The sequence below is a fragment of the Drosophila innubila genome (assembly GCF_004354385.1).
Source record: "Drosophila innubila isolate TH190305 chromosome 3R unlocalized genomic scaffold, UK_Dinn_1.0 2_E_3R, whole genome shotgun sequence".
NCBI classification, from domain to species: Eukaryota; Metazoa; Arthropoda; class Insecta; order Diptera; family Drosophilidae; genus Drosophila; species Drosophila innubila.
This window is the reverse complement of record NW_022995380.1, coordinates 970,639-993,223: the sequence shown is the minus strand read 5'-3', so window position 1 is coordinate 993,223 and position 22,585 is coordinate 970,639. Positions and strand designations below refer to the sequence as shown.

At 35.1% G+C, this 22,585-nt stretch overlaps 1 protein-coding gene across 1 annotated transcript in view; it reads right to left on the bottom strand.

Moving 5' to 3' along the window:
* LOC117789414 (sodium/calcium exchanger 1) overlaps positions 1-20,843 on the bottom strand; it is a 74,112-nt gene extending 53,269 nt beyond the window's left edge. The window contains exon 1 of the mRNA XM_034628433.1: positions 19,578-20,843. The gene's annotated coding sequence lies outside the window, so the exon portion shown is untranslated. The remainder of the gene's footprint in view (positions 1-19,577) is intronic.
* Between the last annotated feature and the right edge of the window lie 1,742 nt (positions 20,844-22,585).

Sequence of the window (22,585 nt, the reverse complement as noted above, 5' to 3'; positions counted from 1 at the left end):
AATCAGGTTACAGCCCACATTAACATATATGGCGACAATGCTAATACTTAGAAAATGCCTGCTTAACATAAACATATTCTATTAAAATTGACATGGATGTAAAATTTTGTAAATATTTCATTTCATAATTTTCATTCATAAAAAATTGAAATGACACGACAATTTGCATCAATCAGGCAGCCTTTATTTACATATGTACATACACAATGCTGCCACGTTGTTTTATGTATTTGATTTCAGCTAAAATGGCAAATTTACTAAAATGCAAATTTCTCAAAAACTGTCTGATAGAAGTTGATGAAAGTTGCAGCAAATGTTAGTAAAATTAAGCCCTATACTCCCACATATCGTGCATCTGGGGCCGCGCGTTCAAAAAAGTTAGACATACGCATATATATCCGAGCTACATCAGTCAGCTTTCTGTTCACACAAATCGAAAAAATAAAATTTCATCCAAATTATACATTTAAAAGCTAGTGACAACAAATTTGGTATTTAGATTCCTCAATATTGCAGGTAGATCAAGTTTGTTTCTTTTTAATCGGACAGCTATATTATATAGCGCCCATAGAACAATCGGTCGAAAAACTAGTTTTAATATGAAAAACTTTTTGTTTAATGAGATATCGTAAAAAATAAAAGAGTAAGCATTAAACTTGGTTTTATATTTCCTGTCCAAAGTTGGTTCGAAACAAAAAATGAAACTTGATCTGCCTGCAATATAGACGAATCTACATACCAAGTTTGGTGTCACTAGCTTTTAAATTATTCTTATAATTAGGATATGAAATTTTCTATGGCCAAATTCTGATACAAACTGATCTGCTTGCAATATAGAAGAATCTATATAAGAGCCTCAAAATGAGAAGTATAATACAGGGCTGTACACATTTTAACTTTAAGCGCTTGAAAAGCTTGCTCTGCCGATTCAGCCCATCTGAATTTTCGGGTTGTTAATCAGTCAATGGTGAAACTTTAGGTGCTTATTTTGACCGATCGGTTCTATCGGTCCTACTCAAGTTTTACGATCGAAGAGCAGCTTAAACAAGCTGAGTTCCTTACAAAATAGCAGGACTTGCTTCCTTGAAGGAAAGAGCATGAAATGACTTAATCATTTTCCAATTTGTTGGTAAAAAGAAAAAAGATGCATATAGTCATATTCTGGTAAAATGAATGCTCAATTTATACAAATCAGTCTACCAAAATTTTTTATGGGACTACTATTACAAAAATAAATATATTTTTTAGACATCTAGCTTAAATAAATACCTGTGAAAAGGATTTTCCAATTCAAGGAATTGTTCATTTAAACTTGCTCATTTTATTTTATTTATTTATTTATGCACGACTAAAAGCAGTCGACAAAGAAAAAATTACCAAGTATAAAAAATTAAGTTAAGGATTACAAATACAAATAAAATTAAATATAAGTTATGAACTGTAAAGAAAAAAAATTAAAGTTAGATCTGGGATAAGCAAAATTATAAATGATCCAACATTTGTTGCAACGATTGGGAAAAACCCAGAAAACCTAATCAGATCAATAAAGATTAGTATTGTTAATATTAATAGAATGAATGTTTGACTAGTTTTAAGTAACATAACAAGTTATTAGTATTAGTAAGGCCAGGGATTTAACGATAGGTATTGAAAAGTGCGGATTTTAGGGAAGGAGAGGCAGAGAGTTCTGAGGAGAAACGTGAAAGAGGCTATTAAAGTTAGTGCATAAAACACGAAACGAACTTGTGAAGCGTAATCAGTAAACCTGTGGGGCCGAAAAGGTGAGGCGGGCCAGAAGGGATCTAGAATCAATCTCGCCAATAATTAATTTGTGAAGAAAAACAACACAAGAGTTTTCTTCGATTAATTAAAGACGGAAGATTGAGAAGACGAAGCCTATGGGAGTACGGTGGTAAACGAAGGTTGGGATCCCAGCTAAAAAAAAACGTAAGGCGAAAAGCAAAATTGCTTTGAACTGATTCAATCGATTCTGGTTTTAATTGAAAAGAATGCGCAAAACGAAAAAAAAATCTTTTACATGTGTATTTCGGATTAATGTAGATATTAATATTTTAAACTTACTTGTACTGAGCTGGGTATACAAGAACTTGAATGCAAAATCTCAACATCTTTTAGACTATACAGACGGACAGACGAACATTTGCACAAAACCAATATCCCATTTTCAGGATGTATAACCACACATAAATACACAATCATACAAGCACAGCCTGTAACATATAATTGCAAGCCATACCTTTTTTCCAATTCTCGAAACATTTTAAGCTATTTTCTAGATACGAATCGCACACTACTATTTGCATTTTAGTAACTTGCCATTTTAGCTTGAAATCAAAACATAAAAACAACGTAAGTAGCATTTGTGTATGTACATATGTAAATAAAGGCTGCCTGATTGATGCAAATTGTCGTGGTCATTTCTAATTTTTATGAATGAAAAAATTATGAAATGAAATATTTACAAATGTTTACATCCATGTCAATTTTTTTTTATTGAATATGTTTATGTTAAGCAGCCATTTTCTAAGTTATTAGCATAATGTATTTTGGCGCATTGCCGCCATATGTTAATGTGGGCCAACCTGATTCGCAATATGCGTCGATATTAAACTAGGTGGCAGCCTTGTACATAACGGAACTTTAAAGCTGCATTTCCGAGAAGTCTGGTTATTTTATGTAACATAAAGATGCAGCGAAACAATAATCGCATTGCCGCTCTAAAGCAGACGAACGTGTTCGATCTGACGAAATAGTCGTCGTTGGTGGTATGTTCGTGTCCAAATTTTGTGTTGCTTTGGTTTTGTATTGTGTTCGATTCAAAAAATTGATAATGGATGGCAATGTTGGCAACATCATTTGTCAAAAATGTCGAAGCAATTTTGCTAGAATTTATTCATTGTCTGCAAATGAGCCAGCACTGTGGCAAGCAAAAAAGCGAAGCATACAAAAACAAGAATATGCGAACAAATCGTGGGACTTATTATTAAATAAATACAAAGAAGCGATGAAGAGCAACCGTTGAGGCTGTTAAAAAAAAGGTTAATTCCCTGAGTGCATCATACAGATGAGCTTCAAAAATAAAGAGGAGCTGAAAGATCTGGCGCTGGAGTGGACGATATTTATAAGCCAAACATCTGGTACTTCCATGAGCTACATTTCTGCTTTCTTTTTTTTTTTCATTTGAATAAATATGTATCGCCATCAAGGCAATTATTATTGTATCGTCAGATGACATGTGAAAACTTTCTACAAATGATGTTTGCAAGCAATGTTTAATATAGTTAGTGGCAATGTAATTCTGTTGACGAACAGTTCGTCAAACAAATTGACTGTGGATATCTGCTTTAGGGCAATGCAGAATATCAAACGCAAAATAAAACACTTGGAATCCAATACGCCACAGGCTTTCCATAGCCTTAAGAACTCAATATCGCAGATTAAAGTGAGCAAAAAAAAATCAAATCAAAAAACAACAAATTGCTTGAGATTGCAGCAGCAGCAGCAACACAACAACTTGACAACGCCTTTCGCCTGATTGAGGAGCTGCCTAAATAGAGCAGCCGGTGCTACGGCAGCAAGGTTCGCTGCAGCAGGCGCTACGGCAGCAAGGCTCCGTACAGCCGGTGGTGCTGTATTCGGTGTGGTCAAAAATCTGGTGCACAACCACAATAAACAACAAGGTAAGTTAGCAACCACAAAGAAATTGTTATTAAATACTAATTACTTTTACTGCTTCCAGATGACAACACACAAGCCAGCAACCTCCATTCTCAACTTTGGATTTAATCTTGGGCGGCACGTCTGCCTTTTCCGCTTCCTTCTGCTTTGCCGGCTTTGCTGCTGTCATATAATATATATGTAAATTACATATCAATGGTAAGTTCTGCCTCGCTCGTTTCTGCTCGCCTTATCTCGGCTCGCTTCGCTCGCGGTGAGTGTGTGGCTACAGTCGAGCACGCTGACAGTAGGATACCCTGAGCCCATGTCCTCTTTTATAAAAGTTGATTGTTGCCCATTTTCAATTAGGTATCAAAAAATTACACACGCGAAACTATGAACAACTTTCGGTTTTCTGAAGTCACTGTGCTTATCACTGCAGACTACGTTATTAATGCCTCACTGAACTAATACATCACTGATTATGATTAGATTTACATTTATCATTTCTAATTAATTTTAAATAAGTTTAATAAACTTTAATATAATAAACTTGTTTAAAATTAATTAGAAATTGATAAATTGCAAGTCGTAATCGTAATCGTTGCAATCGATGTAGCGTGTGTCAAGAGTAGCCACAAACTACAACTTTGCTCAGCCTGCAATCTGGCAGCACCCATTTTCCTCTCTCACTCTCCCACTTACGCAACAAATTCAAGCCTGCCAAAGGCTGCTGCAGTGCGCGAAATTTGAAATAAAAGGCAATGTCTAATTTTATGAGACTTAAAGCGGAAAATGCTAAGTTTTTTTACAACGATAATAAGCAGATACTTATTATATATATGTGTAGGAATCGAAAATATTAATTAAAATTATTATTTTGCAGCTTTCAGTGCTCGGCAAAGATGCAAGAGTAGTGCTGAAATGATCGCTATTTCTCTCATGCAATTTCATACATACATAGCTATCAGCTTCTGCTGATTTTGCCATGCAAAAATACATATTTATATATTAACACAATTATATTTTAATCAAATTGTATATTTGTATATATAAATTATACATTAACATTTTCATTACATGATATCGATAATATTTTTGCTTATCGCTTAATTCTTATTTGGTACCAAAAAAAATGGGTACTTATTCGTTCTGTCTTTGTGCCTTGCATACAAACGTGAACATGCTGTCTCGCTCTCGCACGTTTGATTTGCCATCCAAATGTAATTATTCAACTAAATCTAAATTCTGAAATAACTTCTTTATTTATGGGTCAATCGCTTTGAAATTTTCAGGGTCGTTTAATACGCATACTTCAACTGATTGTTCAGTTAGGGAGTGCTATGTCAAAATTGCGCCTGTAAATTCGTTTTGTGCAATTTGTGGGCGAAGGGGCGTGGCACCTAAAATTGGAAACAAACTTGACCTGCGTATGGTATCCAGGAACCTACATAACAAATTTGAAGTCTCTAGGTCATATAGTACTTGAAATCGAAGCCCAAAAGAAAATTGGTACTATTTCTTACTGTGTTTGTGCGCGCCTTGCATACAAACGTGAACATGCTGTCTCGCTGCACGTTTGATTTGCCATCCAAATGTAATTATTCAACTAAATCTAAATTCCGAAATAACTTCTTTATTTATGGGTCAATCGCTTTGAAATTTTCAGGGTCGTTTAATACGCATACTTCTCAACTGATTGTTCAGTTAGGAGTGCTATGTCAAAAATTGCCTGTAAATCGTTATTTTCAATTTGTGGGCGAAGGGGGCGTGGCATCAAAATTGGAAACAAACTTGACCTGCGTATGGTATTCACAAACCTGCATTCAAATTTGAAGTCTCTCATGTTCAAACAGACGGACAGACAGATCACGATTTAAATGATTCCTCTCACAACACACACGCGACCTTTTTTAAACAAGGATTGAGACTGAAATTGAAATTTGAAATGCAATGTATAGCGTATGAGAATTGTATGGGGAGTGCTGAACGGGGGTGTAAAGCCAAGTCTATTTCTAAACGTTTCATTACGTTACGTTATAAGTTTATCTTACGTTGTAATTTAAATAGATGCCTTTCACTATTTGCATTGGCCAAATTTGCTCTTCCTTAAACATTTCTGCGTACTAAATTGCGTACCAACCATCAAATGAAGGTGTTCGTTACCGTATTAGAAACTGTCGCGACGCGTCGCTTAAAATTGCACTTTCTTCGGGGCCCTGGAAACTATTCCATTCCTTATTCCTATTCTATTCGACCGACCGATCTGACTGGACCTACCGACCACTCAGCCATTGATGCACTGATTTCATCTGCTGCTCTCTATCTGTCTCTTTTGTCTCTCTCTCTCTATGTCTCTCTTGCATTCTCTGTCAGTTTGTCTGTTTGGCAGCCAATGTACAACTAATTCTTAACCTGCCGCGTCACCTGCCCTGCCTCTCTGGCTGTACTGAACTCATAATTATTTGAATGCGCTATTAGTTTGACTCGGCATGTTGCTTATTCTAACGTCGTGTCAAAAGTTGACACAAGTTGTGTGCTGCTTAAGAGAAAAGTTTCTTGTATAATTTTAAATTAAAGTCGAGAAGTTTTCTGTTTTGGTGCTCTTCGTAGTGGATTAAATGGTCGTATATATGACACTTGAAATTTAGTACTCGTATGTTGTGATTTCCAATACCCATGCATTTATTAACCAATCTTTTATGTCTTTGTCAAAATATTCTCTGTTATTCTCATTGTACACTCACTATGTAGCTTTTTATTTTATTTCCTCGTAATCTCTCCGTCTCTATTTTGCCTTCTTATGGCTTTCTCTCTGTGTTTTCTATTTTTCCTTGGTAAAGTTAGTATTACATTGTGTTTATTATTACTGTTTCTCTGTCTGTTTACGTTCAGTGAGCATAAACTGCAATTTGTCTAAATTTGATGCTGCACTTTTTGCTCAACTGATTGTAACATTAGACATTAAAATTTTAAATATTATATTATTAAATTTTAGAAGACCTCTATATTTGTAATCGCAAATACTATTCATATACTATTTATTAGCACTATGCAAATAAATAGATCGCATGGCTATTTATTCACACTCGAATTATTTTGCCATTCGAAAATATATATTGCAATGTAGTCGTTGCCTACCTTTTGAAATATATTTACATGTATGTATGGTTTTAATAGACAACATATGTACCTACATACATATGTGTATATCTAAGTATATCTGTGCATCTGCAACTGTCGCTGTCTGTAGCTGCAACGTTTGATCTACGTATTTGTTAGCAAAAATATTTTATTTACTTCTAATAAGAGTACCTTACACAGTTAAGGACTCTACTATTTGACTTGGCTTACTTTTGTTGGGGTTTTGACGGATTTTAAGATTTGTGTCACGCCTTCAATACTGACTTTGCGCATTATTCCATGCACATTTTGGGGGGGGATAAACCTGTTTCCCAATAGCTGAGACGAAAAAAGTATTGAATGATTTATAACCAGTTGTCAAGTTTGTCAAGTGAATAATTTATGGCACTAATGCTCTTCAGTCTATCGGTTCATTGAATAACTCGACACAGTTTGGACTACGGCTACAAAGAGCCATCAGTTTCTTATCCTTATCAGGTGTGCAGCTTACCGAAAAGGTGCGTTCCTCTTGATAGGCTTCTGCCCAGCGTGTCTACAGTTAAATTTATTCTCTTATTTTTTTTTTTTCTTTTGTGCTCAACTTATGTGAAGTATAAATCAAAAGCGATGTCAAACAACATAATATACATATGTAACCTGCGTACCAAACATATCATTATACTACTTCATACCCAAGGATATCACCTCATACTTGACAACCTGTTGATAGGCATTGACAGATTGAAACGATATCAATTGTCGTCAATACTGTATGAAAAGACAATTGATACGACGATATCTTAATAAAATGTTTTTATATTAAGAAATCAAATTTGAGGACTACTTCAGATTATGTTAAGCGGGGGATTTTCATAAAAACACTGGGTAAGAACTTTTTCCCCAGATACCAAAAAAAAAGATATGCAATTTAAATATTTTTTCTACTATGGAACTTTTTTTCATACAACTTTTTATTCTTTAAACTTTTAAAATGTTGCTTTAAGAATGCTATAACCGAATTACTTTTTCTGAAAGCCTTTAATTATATTTGTAGTTTATTGATATACAGTTTTAAATTTATACTTCAAGTTTGAAAGTAACTATTTTTAAATTAAGAAATTATGCAAATCATTTCTTGGCCGGTGTTTTTACGATTTGTATTACTTTTAAGCCAGAATAACAAATAAGAGTTATTTCAATTATTAAAATTTATTTTATTTATAAATATTTAATCTTTTTCAATATTTATTTTAAGAATTGAAAACAATATTTTTTATAATAAAATGGAAAATGGAAATGGATAAAATTAAAATCAAAATGACAAATGAGAAAAATTTAATAATTACTTCATATATTTTTTTATTTTAAAAGAACATGCAGGTTAAATATAATTTTTATGATAAAAATCATTAAATAATTCTTATTTTTAAAATTGCTTTTTAAAAGTAATAATCGTAACGGTCCCTAACTTAGAGATCTTGAAAAAATCGAAAATACATTAATACTGTTTTTCCCTTTCTCTTTTTTTCTAGTGGAATATATTAGTTTGAATTAAAGAAAAAATTGTCGGAAAGGCTATAGTCGAGATCCCGATCATAGAATACCCGTTACTTATTTCAATTATTATATTTGTTTCAATTATACTTATTTCAATTATACTTATTTGTCTGTGTGCCAAATTTGGTTGCTCTATCTATTATGGTCTCTGAGATCTAGGCGCTCACACGGACGGGCAGACGGACGGACGGACGGACGAACAGACGGACATGACTATATCGACTCGGCTGCTGATGCTGATCAATAATAAAAATTCTTCAAATGGTCGGTGATGCCTCCTTCTTCCTGTTACACACATTCCAACGAAAACAATATACCCTTTTACTTAATTTTTAAGTAACGGGTATAAAAAACACATTAGGAAATTCAAAAGACATCTTATAATTTTATATTACTAAAAATTAATTTTGCGACCAAATACTATTGTTTTTTTATTTCCTTTTTAATAGTAATTCCTAATTTTTAAGCAATAAATTAATTAGTACTAGATAACACTCGAAATCGAAATTGTTATCATAAAACATAGAATTTTTTATTATAACTTTTCTTAATTTTTGCGTACTTAATTTATTTTCTCCATAACATATTTTCCTAATAACATTGTTCCTAAATTTGTATTTATAATTTACATGCTTTCTAGTTTGTGAGAATGATTTGTAAAATTTCTATAAGAAATTCAATTAAAGATTGTGAAAAGAAGTAAATTTGATAACAGCTATTCGGTCTAAAATGTTATTTCTAATGGGATAAGACTGAAGATAACGGCCTCGCTTGAGTGTAGTCAACGCAAATTTTTGTTCGATAATAGAATCGTTTGAAATGCCAGTTTAATTCTTAATTTTGACATAATAATCAAATTGTAAAAGTTTAGCATTGTATTAGACTTTCGCTGCCAGCAAAGGCTTTCATCTCGCCTAAACACACTTTGAGTATTAACTATTTAACAGGGTTGTAAAGTTATCTTGGCAACATAATCAACCTTTTTGTTAATTCAATTTAACGGCTTAACAGTTTCATTGCCACACATGAGCTTTTAGTTGGCCTCTTTATCGCCTGGGATTCCCAAGCAGGAAGGAGCACAAAATATTTGCATGCCCAATTACATTAAATAATTGATAAAGCGTCACTTTGGCAACAAACAAAAACCCAACAGACTTTAGTCTAAATCATTTAAAGTCAGGCACTTAGTTGGTTGCCATAGTTTGGGGCCTAGTATGTAAATTGTGAGCTTCAAATATTTATCATACGCCATGTTAACTGCAGAAGCTCTATGGCAAAGTGTTTCCACTTGCCCATTGCCCTCATTGTGTTCAAAGCTGTAAGCACCCAACAATCTACGTGAATACATAAACCCAGTAAGAATACGAATGTGAGTATGTCTATGGGTTCTCACACTGTCGATTGTCCTAAGTAAAAGCTGCCACATCTGTCCACACGTTTATGGCCACTCACACTCACACATACACATAATATCTGGACAGACAATGTTTGCATGAGTATCAATGCTATTTAATCACGGCCTTACGTTTTCCCTCGTCCTTTACGCACAAATACTACAGTGGATAATCGTATTGATTGTATTGTCGATAGGCAAATCTTATCCGTTTGCAGCTTAGTGTCAAATCAAGATAATAACATTACAGCTTCCACTTTGATTCCCTGCATACCTATTGCCCACAATCTGTCACACAATCTGACAATCAATCGATACGGATGTTGTAAAAATAACTGGCTATCCTCCTTTTTTTATTAGCCAAAATTTCGGAACTCACACTATAATAAGTTAATTAAAAATCAAATGTGTTCATAAATACGTATTAAAATTATCTTCTAATTAAGCAAAAGTTTGTTTTAAAACTTTAATGCAACTTTCAGCATATATCTATTATATTTATTATAATAAGAAGTAAGACTGTAGTTGCAAGCTTATATATATTTGGCTTATTGCAGGACTTGGTTTAAGCCAGTCACTCTTCACTAAAGAATTTCTGATTATTTTCTGTTGTGGGCTCGGTCTGCCCCTCCTCCCGCGTCCTTTGGCTCCGTCCGTAAGTAATGTGAGCATAGGTATGATATTCGTTGTGATAAAAGGAGGATGTAGGGAATTCCTGGCAACTCGGAGACTTGGTAACTTTGGTTTCGGGATGCCAGATGAAACGGTTAATGCAAGAGAAGGAAAGCAAAAGCAACACCGGCAACAGCAGCAGCTCAGGATGTTGGTAACATTTGTTGCTGTCAGCACATTTTGCTGTCGCTGCTGTTGCCTTTTATTTATTGGAGACAGTTTTCGGCCTTGTTCTTGTCATCCTTGTCGCTCTCATTATTGTGGTTGTTGTTGCGCTCCAACAACTTTGAAGACGGTCGTTATGGAAGTCGTCGATTTGGAATTCCTCGACGCTGTCCTCCGAAGCCAGCTTCTGGTTGTAAGAGCTTAGATGGATACCGTTACTGTTGACAGTTGAATGCGTACACAACCTCAACTCCTTTTCTCACTTCACCTCATCCCATACCGCAATCTGACTGCTTTTATATTTTCACGCCTGTTTTGTGTGCTGTCAGAGCTAAACTGTTTATTATTTAATAATATCACTTTATGACTGAGTGTCGACTTGTCTGCATACCATACATATGTGAGCTCTTATTTATTTAAAACCGTACTTTGCACCATTTTAAAATAGATGGGGCATACAAAATTCCCCACATACACCACACACAACACGAACAGCTTACGGCTGCTTTTGGCGCTTGCAAATGCCAGTTACAAATTTTAATAGTTGCCCACAGACAATGGATTACGAAGTGCAATTGTTGCTCGAGTTGCCATTGCCGTTGCCCCAGCTGTGGCTGTGGCTGTGGCTGTGGCTGATACCATGCCTTGCCACACACATGGGTGTGTAGTTGTGCCCCAAGGGGCACCAAGACGGAAGCAGGCCGTTAAACAGCAACCGCCTGAAAAGTATGCTGCATTGTCATTGCTTCAACTCGTGTTCTTCGAAGAAGAATATGTAATAATGGTGGGGAGGGTGTCAAATGGAGTGTTGATTGTGTGAACGCCATTTACACTCTTTATCAGCTACATTAAGTGTTTACTCAAAGATTGTGTCAAACGATTTCTTGACGCATTACAGTAGAGACAGAACTTTTCATCTTACAGATAATAACTTTTAAATAAAAATCAATAAAATAAAGTTTCGTTGAATATCTTTTCATCCTATTAAAAAATATTCTTATTCTACAATTCAATGCCGAATTTGGCGCTTTTTGCTGAAGCCCAAAATAAGAATATTTTAAGATTTTTTTAATGTAGCAATTGGTTCCAAAGATGTTCAACTTAACTTTATTTTATTGATTTTTATTTAAAATTTATTGAATAACTCTTATTTGCGACTTTAAAAATAAAAATCAAATATAACTCCTATTTTAAATTTTTATTGAAAATATCAAGAATAAGTGTTATCTGTCAACTTTTAAATAAAAATTGCTTTTTAATTATTATTTTGCACTTTTTAATTAAAAATCAAAATAAGTGTTATTTCGTAACATTTAAACAAAAGTTTGAAAATAATTGCTAAGCTCCAATTTTAATTTTTAGAACTTATAACAGTTACGGTCCTTGATTAAAATTAACCAAAATTTCATAAATTGTTGTTTGATTTTCGTTAGCGTTCGATTTCTATGCACCCTAGATAATTACTCAAATGTTTAGAAAGTAAAATATTAATAATTATATTTAATACTAAACAAAAATAGCTCTGATTTGCTTTAATTTAAGTTGACAGCTCTTCTTCCTATAGAATTTAAAAAGTTTCGATTAAGCTCTCACTTATGTCTTAAATGAGAACTACTGCAATTAATTAAGTCAGTATTAGAGCAGCTTATACATGTACAGAAAAATTAAATAAAGTTATCAGGGGTGCCACAGAAATCGAAACCAACCGAAAATCTTCCTAAATGTATGTAGATTTGAGAGATTTTCGGTTGGTTTCGTTTTCTGTGGGACCCCTATATAAATTTTATAAATGATTTTTACAAAACGCTTAACACCGCTTCAATACGATTTAACTGAAAATGCTTGTAACTTAAGTAAGATATTTGTTATTTTTTTCTTAAAATTTAAGATCATTAGTCTTAATAAGAGGACTGTTTTTGAAAAGGTCGAATACCCCAAGGGGGCAACAGAATAACGCTTTGCACATGGCGACCATATCACATCCATGTACAATGGTATCCTTGGGTCATGATGACATTGATTTGATTTCATTTCGAAGTAGCCATCAAATACAACAACGACATGCTCCTGTATGTTATCCAATGATTTATTTGCAGCATTCGGGCACCGCCACAGGGGATAAAGGAGCAGTGGGTGGGGGAGGGGAGTGGGTCTCATAACTGAAACATACTTATGCACAGATACATAAAATATATAGTATAATACATAGAAATGTTTATTGCGTTTGCGTTTGTGTCATCGTGGCAGCAAAGTTTTATTGATTTTTCTTTTCATTTCACGGGCATCGTCCACAACCATCTTGGCCACGTTAGAAGAAGTCAGCCATTGACATGGCGCACTCACGTGCCAAACATGGTTAAGAGCTGTTGCTGGTTTCGAAACTTACACAGTTGTCAGCCATATCAAAGGGGGGAAAACTATTTCCCAACTGCCGCTGTGGTTGTGGCATGTTCTGTTGCAACTTGAATTTCAGCGCAGTAAGCAAACATGTCAGTCTCAACTTTAAATGAGAATTCTTGACAAGGTGTTGAGACCTTCCCAAAATCTGATGTGTGTCCTGGGCAGCCGTTTTCACACACAGATCGTATGATAAATGATGGAAAACTCAGTGAGTCGCCATTGTTTGTCCATAAACTAAACTAGGGCCTTCGGTTCGGTTCGGTCAATCAATCAATCAAACAATCAGTCACAGTCGAACGGTCAACGGAACGCAAAATGCTGATGCTGCAATCAACTCAGCAAATATTTCGCTAAGCGACTTGACTAACAGTCAACCAGTTAACCAGTTGTTGTTATTGCTGATGCCCTAGCAGATTTGCCACTGTACTTGTTATCAGACAATTTATATTTATACATTCCTTGATGGCATGGGAATTGCAAATGGTCTCAGTATACCGTAAGCCAACTGTGTGGCGCCACCATGAGAATCCATTAAGGCAGTTACCGGGACTCGATTCAGATTGAGTGTGGCATCATTGTGATAAGAATGAGCACAACTAACTGCAATGTTGCTAGAGGCTAATACAAAGTGCAACAGCATCTTGAAGGGGATTCATTGGGATGCGAAAGATTTTTATCGAATGTCAAGGGTTAATACCAAACCAAACAGGACATTGAAATACAATGTTTAATCAAAAATCAGTTGAGTAAATGATATCATACCTGGGAACCTTTTAATCGATTAGCAGAAAACTGATAAAAAGATAGATAAATATAAATATAGTAGTATCAACGTTCAATCAATAAATATCATCACCTAATCAATAGTAATTAGTTTTCCACTTGACAACTGTAAAGTCAGCAACATTTTATGAAAATAACCAAACTAAATAATTATTCCATATTTATGAACTTTCTTGTTAATTTCACATTCCACAGTCAAGTATGTTTTGTTATTTACTAACGTATAAAATGCTCAACAATTTCTTAGTAACGATGACCAAACAAGCTTTGTTTTTCTCTGAATTCTAAATTTATGTATAATGTAACACGTGTGTATCTAACAAGTAAAGTATGAATTATCTAAAGACTGTTATTAAATGACTTTTAAAGAGCTCAGCTTGATTCATCTGTCAAATCATTAAGATTCTCAACTCGTTGGTTAAATTGATGCGATATAAATAAATGTTTGTGTTTGTGAGTGTGTATCTGTGTGTGTATATGAAGATATACGAGTCAAATTATGCTGTCAAATGGAACTGAGTTCTGTTGTAATCTAAAACAGGGCAAAAGTTAAAAGCATTTCAATTGAATTTCTAGATAATTAAAGTGAGCATCAACTGGCAGCTGCCTTCAGCTGACATCAAGTAAGACAGGCTTTAGTCGAACTGCATGTGTGTGTGTGTGTGTGCTTGTTATGCGGAAAATTATCATTTCCTTTTGCTTTTGTGCGCCAAGTCAATGAATTTTCCGGTCGAAGGAGAACATGACACTCCCTCAACTCCCACATTGCGTACACAGCGAAAACAAGAAAATTAAAGGTTTTCACTTCTGGTTTCCGGTCTGATACTCAAACAATGCTGGTTCATTTTAGATAGAGAAAGAGATAGAGATTGAGATACAGATACAGGTGCGCGTGTTGTTAGTGATTTACTTGTAGATATCTTTATATCGTCATATCTTCATAGCTTGTTCTTTTCACACCGAGCTATGTCCCTTGGTTTCTTTATTTTCGTTTGCTTTTGTTTGGTTGACTTCATTGCTGTCGTTGCCATTTTTTGTGATTTTCTTCGCTTGCTTTTATGGAATTTTTATGTTTTTTAATTTTTATTTTCTGCCGCTTTCTTCATCGGCATCCCATTGCGACGCTATGCCAATTTAATAGCAAGTCTCCTTTTATACTCTACCGAAGGGGCTAACTGTACACGAGTGCCTTTTTCGGATCGATATTTATTTTCGTATTTGAATTTATTAAAATGTTTTATGTACTCATAAAGAATATCTGTGTATTAATTGAAGTTGCACTATCATTACTGGGAAAATAGATAAAATTTTTAGTCGTCATATGGGGATAAATAAATAAAATGTACAGTGGAAAGTGTATTTGGTATTCTTTGTACTTTATGACTCTCGCGCTTTAATCAAATTGCTAGCAGTTTTGGTCCAGAGTTTACGAGGCGTATGCGCAATTCGGCCCACACACATTAAATTTAGCATAGAAATGGCAAATGGTTGCAGTTGCACACATGAACAAAAATCCAACTCTGTACTCTCTTATCTGCCATCTGAGTGGGAGTATGTTTGATTTTTCACTGTCGGTCTTCTGATTAACTTTGCAAAAGTCTGTGCAAAATTTACGTCTGAAAAATTCATATCTTTCGATCGTCCGAGTTAGTTTTTCGACGTAAGAGTTGCTGCAACTGCAACAGCAACCGTAACTGAATCAACTGGAGTCGTCTCCAGTTACGGTTTTTGTGTTGATTGCACATACGCCATGTACCGTCTACGCCTCCTCATGCATCATACGATTATACACATACATGCATACAGTATATTACGAAATCTCGTTAATTCTGATATATCCTGTGGCCGGCCGGCATGAGCGTGTTGGCGTTTTGCTGCTTATTGGGTTTACAATGCTGTGTGCGTGGGCAAATGATAAGGGGTTGTTGTGGGCGTGGTCGTGAACGTACAAGTGGGCGCATTTGTGGTTGTTGCATATGAATATTTAGCAATGGTGTTGTTGTTGTTGTTTTTCATGCTCGGCCTTGCCGTAGCCATAACATTTTGAATGCAACGCCCACGTGTGGCAATCTCTTCACATGCATATGCAGATGAAAAGCTTTTAAGTGCCGAGCACTTTCCTTTAAGCTCTTAAGCACTAAGCCACAGGTGAAAATCTCATTTCAGTTAGTGAACATCAATGTTACAAGAAAGAAATATGAGTATTGTTTGCTTTCGTTCAAGAAGATTGATAGATCTATTATATATTTTTACAGCTTTCAGTTTTAGCTTAATTTGAAACTAGTAGAATTAGAACTGTAAAATGAAAATAAAACTAGTCGAATAGGCTGTAGTCGATACGAGAAGATACATTTAGGAGCTTGAATTTCTTTAAAAATTAAATTAAGTAAGTTGCTATACAATAATAATCAATGCTAATCGGGTTTTTAAGCAGCCCGAACCGGCTCATGAACCGAACCCTTGAAGTTACTTACTTTGCGAACCCGAACCTATGTCGAACCGCTTTCTAAAATACAAGGCTCGGTTCGAAAAAAAAAATAATTACATAAATATTATGATATTTTTATAAGTCATATTTAAATCTTCAAATAAACTTAAATTATCATCAAAATTTGATTTCTTTTAAAAAACAAATAAAATTAGTTCGAAATGTAGAAAAAAATATATAACAATACTAATATTTTTTTGTATGAAATTGAACCAAGGTTCGAACCCAAACCTTGAATTCAGGGGGTATATAAACCAATTCGCGAACCAAACCGATGTCTTGCTCCGAACAAAACCTTTAATGAAATTTTGGAGGCTTGCAGCCTTGATAACAATAGATGACGTTATTTTCCAAAAGCAACGTAATATATTTAAACCAGTATGTGTGGTGGTTTTACGCGATTTGCGAGGGTGGGAGGGGGCGTGGCGAAACTTTAAAACAAACTTGATCTGCGTGGGGTTAATTGAAGCATGTGCGCCAAATGTGTTTACTCTAGCTATAAAAGTCTCATGACTATATTAACTCGGCTGTTGATGCTGATCAAGAATATTAATGTAAATTTTATGAAGTCGGAGATGCCTCCTTCTCCCTTTTATATTTATTTCAACGAAGACAAAATACCCTTTTACTGATTTTTTAAGTAACTCGTATAAATAAAATAAAAAATTTCCCAAAATTATTATACCCGTTACTTAAAAAATAAGTAAAATGGTATATTGTGTTCGTTGGAATGTATGTAACAGGGAGAAGGAGGCATCTCCGACCCTATAAAGTATATATATTCTTGATGAGCAACAGCCATGTGTGTCTGTCTGCCTGTCCGTTTGTGTGAGCGCCTATATCTCAGAGACTATAAGAGATAGAGATACCAAACTTTCACCCACAGACTTCTATATACCCAACCCACCACACCCACAGTTTTTAAGATAATATGTATTTTGTGGTAATTAACGTTATCTATTAGTATTGTCTATCATCCCACTGAATCGAATCAAGATCGGACAAGTAGAACGGCCGTTTTGGCGAATTAAAGTTTTCAGAGCAAAACAAGTATTTTCTTTGAAGCACTTTTACGTATATTGAAGTAAGTACCGGGTATCCTATGTTCGGGATCTCGACTATAGCCTTTTCGACTAGTTTTTTATTAAAGTTTTGTGTAATTTGAGTATGATTTATGCAACTTAATGTAATTTCATATTTTTGTTGCTAGTATAATTGAAATTAAATATGCAACAGTGTTTTGCGGGACTCCGCGAAACTCAAATTTTTCCATGCAATGCAATTTTTAGCACACAATATTAAATGTTATTGGTTTTTTTATTCTAAAGTAATTTGAATGTTTTACAGTCCTTATGTAACCTATGTAAGTGTTTGGACACATACGGAGAAACTGTAAATAATATAAATTAAGATGTCGGAGATTTCCTTAAAACATATCAGCATAACCATTTTCATGAAGTTAATGATAAGAAATGTTTAGATTATGAAAGTTCAAATTTATTTATAAGTTTCCTGCTTGAAAGCTCAAATTATTTATGGGCATGGGAATGGCAGCTAATGGCTATAATCGAAATCGATCCAAATACGGTTCCAAACAATGCAAATGCTGCCTTTGTGGCATTCCTCAAGCCTATTGTCACACCATTTTCATGGAGCGTGGCAAACGGGAGTGTGACTTTCGATAAGTTCTGCAATTCAAACGAGCGTAACACAATTGAAAATGTCCAGAGCATTTGAATAGGTTAAATGCCCAGAGAATCCAACAATGCCCTTGAATAAATGAAGTTTTAAATAGGAACAGCACATAAAAGGGAAGGCACAAAAAAAAAATAATATGAAAGCAAATAAAAGAGAAAAATGTTGTTGGCTGAATGACAAGCGATACTCGTACGCAGGAATAAAACGACACGAAAAACAATTTGACTGTGTATTTACAAGTATTTGTATTGACACAGGGGCAAAAAACAAGGGACAAATGGGGAGTAACTTCTCCCTTCAGAAAGAACAAAATTTAACAAATGAAAATTGTATAAGCAAGACTACAAATTTCTAATATTTTGATGAGGCCTGGTTGCATGGCTGCAGTTATAGAGCAAATTTTAAATCGACTTCGTTTAACGCTTTTAAGAACTACTGAGTTGAAGTTTTTGGGTCGAGACTTGGTTTAAATTTGCACAACAAAAACTATTTTATTCGTCAATAGTTTGCCAATTTTATATCCAATTATTCAATATTATTTTTTCTGTCAGAACTACGGTACTCTTAAGCCAAGTATAAAATATAGATTCAAGAACGGTTTTTCACTTGGTTTTTAGGAAATATTTTATTTTCGGGGTTCCATAAGATTTTTTTTAGATAGATCAAAAATTTGCTGCTTTTTTGACTTTTTTATTGTTGAGGCGATCCATTTTACCATCACACTTTCTTAATTTAACAATAATACCCTTCGAATTGAAACTGTTCTATTTGTGGCAACTCCACAGTAATAAAATACAGTCCACTAACATAAAAAACTAAAAAAAAAAAAATGTACAACTTTCTGAATATATCTTTGCCAAGCTCACAGGACTCTACAAGGATATCAAATCCTCGGCGTCCCGAAGATAATGTTCCGTCACTTTCCTCTTATTTTAGTTATATAATATAACTAAATAAAAGAATATCTAATTTTTTAAAGCAACCAAACTTAATTCATTATAATTAAATACTATTTTTGATACTGAAAGAAAATAATAAATGGTAAATTTTAAAATAGTGTGAAATTTGTGCAAATATTAAGCAATTCGAAGTCGAGTGGAAATTATCAAGATTTGAGCTGTGTCAAGATCTCGTTCAACTCGAAGTTCGAATAGAGTTTTGCTGCCTTCTGTTGAGTTGCATTGTGTTGAAGCTGCAGCTACAATTAGTCAACACAATGGCCTGTGAAAGACAATGCGTTGGCGGTCGTCAAAGAAGCGTCCGTTGCATTCATAAACTTGCAACCTAGAGGTAAAGCAACTAATTTGCAGTGTGTGTGACACGCACACACACACACACACACACACAAAGAGGGGAATGGAAGGACAAAGACAAAGGCAAAGACAAAGCGACCTAGAGAATCGACTAAGCTTAATCGATAACAAACAACATTAGAAACAACAATAACAAAACCCGCAACTGTCACGCGCCCAACGCTATGGGGCAGCGTTGCCAAGGTAAGCCCAGGCGTATGCGTAATATTCGTTATTGTGTTATCGAAGGTGATACATAAGTCCAGCCAGCTGTAACTAGATGGTAGCTGATACATAGTCGTATAACGTATAACATTGCATAAATTACCGGTAGCTGAACATCGAAGGCGCCACACGGCCGGACGGCCGGCTGCAGAAGCTGATGCTATTGCTGCCGCTGCTGCTGCTGCTGTCGCTGTCGCTGCTGATGCTGACACAATTTTCGTTGCTGCAAAGCTGCGGTGGCTGCTGCAGAGTACACACACACACGAACACAGAGAGGCACACACACCGCACAACGCGCACACACAAATGCACCAACGCACACGAAGCCGGGACGAGGCAAAAGGCGAACGCTTACGAATTGCAGCCCGGCACCAGATTCAGATGCAGCTTCAGCTTCAGTTTCAGTTTCAGTTACAGTTACAGTTTTAGCCAACGAATTTTCAGTGCCCGGGGGCTGTTGAACTGCACTACTGCACCACCACTGCACCACACACACACGGAAACATACACATACACTTACACATACAAATACACATACAGCAGCAGCAGTGAACTCTTTCTTTGCGTCTATTCGTGTGCTGTCTTCTTTGTATGCTGTGGTTTGCTCAAATTTGCTGCACAGTTGCTGTTGCTATTGTTGTTGGCGTGTTATTGCACATTTCTCATCTCACGTTGCCAAAAAATAACATAAAACTCTGGCAACCACAGCCAAGAGAACGGCCTGTCGGTCAGCAGGTTCAAATGTCGCCGACCTGTGTCCGTGTCCGCGTCCGTGTTCCGCTCTGTCTCCCGATGTCTGACTGAGCGTGAGTCTCCTATGTGCGTAGTATATGTATGTGTGTGTGATCCCAAAAGTATGCAAGGCTATTTAGCCTAGTTTCGGTTGCACGCTGATGCAGTTGTTTTTGTTATTGTTGTTGTTGCTATTCCCGTTGCTCTTTTTGTTCACACAAACACTTGTCAAACACTTTTTTAATTATGGAAGAGCTAATAGCAAATTATATTTCAAATTTTCTTAATAAGTGCCTTCTGCTTCTTATCAAACAAATTTCTGCAGTCACAATTGCAGTGCAAATTGTACTTGCTTTTATTATTATTGTTGATTTTGTTGTTGTTTCTCTTGGTGAGTGCGTGTGTGTGTGTATAGTATGTGCGTCGAACTGTAGTAAAAATAGTAAAACACTCGAAAAGTTCGGCACTAAAAATAGCAGAGCGCAGCTAACGGCTTTTTCGTTTGTTCTCCTTCTAATTGTTATTGTTGTTGCTGTTGGTTAATGTATTTGCTGTTGTTGTTGTTGTTGGCTGCGTTGTTCGATGCGTAGCATGCGAAAACGTAACACGCTCGTTCGCCGGATAATGAAAGACTATCGCTGTCGCTGTCGATGTCGATGTGAAATGCCGAAGGTTTAACCGAATAACCCATTGGCCGAGTGCCCAACGAATCGGTGTCTCTGTCGGCATAGCCGAAGTCGCTTCGTTTCGCAGCGGTGGGACGCATGAGCATGAAACGCCGCCATAGATAACAAGCCAAGAGCCGCACAGGATAAGAAACGATTTGGGAATGGAACACGGCTAGCGATAACAGTATTGAGCTCTCTCTCTCTCTCTCTCTATCTCTCACTTTCTCGTCTCCAGAACTCAGTCGCGCTCAATGCAGCAGTGGCTGTGGCGCATTGTGGTAATTGTGTGTGTTTGTGTGTGTGGGTGGGTGTATCTATAAAACTCTGCTGGGATGGGGTGAAATTTCGCTTTTGGGTTGCAGGCAGGAATAGCGGCGTGGGCAGGAGCTCTTCCTCCCCCACTGCCACTATTTCTTAGACAAGCAAGCGCGCAAGTTTTTGACGCCCGTGTTAAGTCTATTGGAAAAGAGGTCTCGCTCATTTTTATTTTGTGCGCTACTTTGTTGCGGCATTTTCGATCTGATACGCTGCACGAGAGCTAAGCAATTCTGTTTATGCAAACAGAACCTGTTCGATTCGGGCAATTCGGATTACTCGATGCGGATCATGAACTGAACTTTTAAAATGATCTAACCCTCAAACTCGAGCAGAAACTTTAGGCAAGAGTTTCGCTTCGGACAAAAAATTAATTATATTAATGGTAAGCATTTTAAGTTAATTTAAATTTTTTTAATTTATATTTTTTATTTGAAATTAATTTTAAATAAATTTAAAATGTAAGATAAAATTAATATCTTAAGATGGGTTCTTAAAATGCTAAAAATGTTTATTTAATTCATTTTGTAGGATTAGAAAATGAAACGATCCGAATCTTACCAAAATGTTCAAGGTTTCTACAATATATTTAAGAACAATCTATAATTATTTCTTATAGTTCGAAATTTTAAATTCTTCAGTTTCCTTATTATTTATAGTGTATAAATAATTTTTAATTAATAAATCAGTGTATATAGTTTTATAATTTGTTATATAATTATCACTTATATAAGTTGATTTTCAAATTTAATTTAATCGAACTTCCCTAACTTGCATCACCATTATCCAAAGAAAAAATTAAATTTATGGAGACTTCCAGTTATGGAATTTTTATTTTTAGGTTTATTAAAAGAAACTACAATTTATTCATGTTAAATTAAGATCTTTTTAATTTGTTTTTTATCTTGTAGGGCTTACAAGCTTACTTAAAAAATAAAAAGTCTGAAACTAGTTACAACAAACTTATATATATTTAAATTGCAAGCTGTTACATTTTTTTTATCGATAAAGTTAAACAAAACAAATAAAATCAGAAATTAGTTACAAAAATTCATACACTTTAAATTGCTTTTTCTCTTACATTACTATACTTTAACTTCAAATTTTCTCTTATTCTTCAAGCTAAACAGAATTTAAAAAATCGGAAATTAGAGTCTGATAAATATTTTTTTTATGTTATTTTCTAAAAAATAATATGGGCTTAAAGTTAGTTTAAGATCATGGAGTGATCATCACTTGTAAAGTTACTAGTTTGCAAATAAAGCGTTTTCTACATCGCTCATGGAGGGCTGGGAAATATTATCCTCCACCGAGCTTTCGTCTTCATTTTCGGCTTCGCTTTAAATAGTTTCCACTAAATCAGAGATAATAAAACGCAACTTATTTGTGATTTCTT